Source organism: Mus pahari, chromosome 6, assembly GCF_900095145.1.
Source record: "Mus pahari chromosome 6, PAHARI_EIJ_v1.1, whole genome shotgun sequence".
NCBI lineage: Eukaryota > Metazoa > Chordata > Mammalia > Rodentia > Muridae > Mus > Mus pahari.
The window spans coordinates 83709746-83711361 of NC_034595.1; positions in this window are offsets into that span (position 1 = coordinate 83709746).

The window sequence follows — 1616 nt, forward strand, 5'->3', positions numbered from 1 at the left end:
TCCTGGAACTCACTCTGTAGACCAGGCTGGCCTTGAACTCAGAAATCTGCCTGCCTCTGCCTCCCAAGTGCTGGGATTAAAGGCGTGTGCCACCACACCCGGCCCGATTGATGACTTATAACTATCTGTAATCCCACTCCCTGGGGATCTGATGCCCTCTTCTGGCCTCCATGGGCACCAGTCACATGTGCAGGCAAAACACTCCTACACATAAAATAAATTTGGGGGTTGTTTGTTTGTTTGAGACAAGGTCTCTCAACATAGCTCTGGCTTATCCTGAAACTCGCTATATAGACCAGGCTGGCCACGAACTCAAGAGATCGGCCTGCCTCTGCCTCCCAGGTGCTGGGATTAAAGGCGTGTGCCACCATCGCCTGGACTTTGTTCCATCTTTGAGTTCCTGGAGGGTAGAAAACTGATTTGGCTCACCAAGCATCCCCAGGTGGCCCAATATGTGGCACATAAATATTTGCTCAATCAAAAGTTGAGAAAATCCTGCCTCCTCGTGCTCTAACAATAGTGTAGACCTTCTCCACCTAACTCTGTCTTCTTTGGCTACTGGCCAGACCCCTGGGACCATGTGCTCTGATCCTCTGGACAGTCACATTCTTTCTCTGAAGGCCTTGTCCCCATCCAGCTGCCCACCAACCTTTACTGCTGAACCTTTCTTAAAGCCTAACTCAAGGGGCTGGAGAGATGGCTCAGTGGTTAAGAACATCAACTGCTCTTCCAGAGGTCCTGAGTTCAAATCCCAGCAACCACATGGTGGCTCACAACCATCTGTAATGAAATCTGATGCCCTCTTCTAGTGTGTCTGAAGACAGCTACTGTGTATTCATATACATAAAATAAATAATTCCTTAAAAAGAAAAACAAACCCTAACTCAAAAGGCATGACTGCCTCCCTTCCTCTTATGCCTCTCCTCCTCTTTAAAGCGGCTGAGATGTTTAACTTGTTTGCCTTATTCCAATTTTTCTCTCAAATTATAATAAAATGATTCTTAAAGATTCTCTGAGCACTTGGGAGGCAGAGGCGGGTGGATTTCTGAGTTCCTGGTCTTCAAAGTGAGTTCCAGGACAGCCAGGGCTATACAGAGAAATCCTGTCTCGAAAAACCAAAAAAAAAAAAAAAAATTAAAAGATTCTCTGTATAGCTCTGTATAGGACTGGAGGATGGCTCAGGGGTTAGGAGGGCATGTCGTTCTTGCCAATCACCGGAGTTAGCATTACAGACCGGACATGGGCATGGCCAGGGGACAACTGCCTATAACACATCTTCAGAACCCCAGGACCTCCTCTGGCTTTGGAGGCAGCTAAACTCATGTGCACGTAGCCACATAATTTTTAGAAAACTAAACACATGCTCTAGTGCTCTATCAACTTTTAGACCAAGGTGTGTGACTCATATAATGACTAGTCGAAGTCACAGGAGAGAAGAAACCCTGATTGCACCAGGAGGGAGACAAAGCTCAGGGCAAGACAGCAGGACATCTTTGAATCTTTTTAACTGTGCCCATGAGGTTTCTTTTGTTTTCCTTTTTTTTTTTTTTTTTTTGTTTTTTTTTTTTTTTTTTGTCTACGAAAGGGAACATTGCTGACTAGAAATTAAAGTAGAA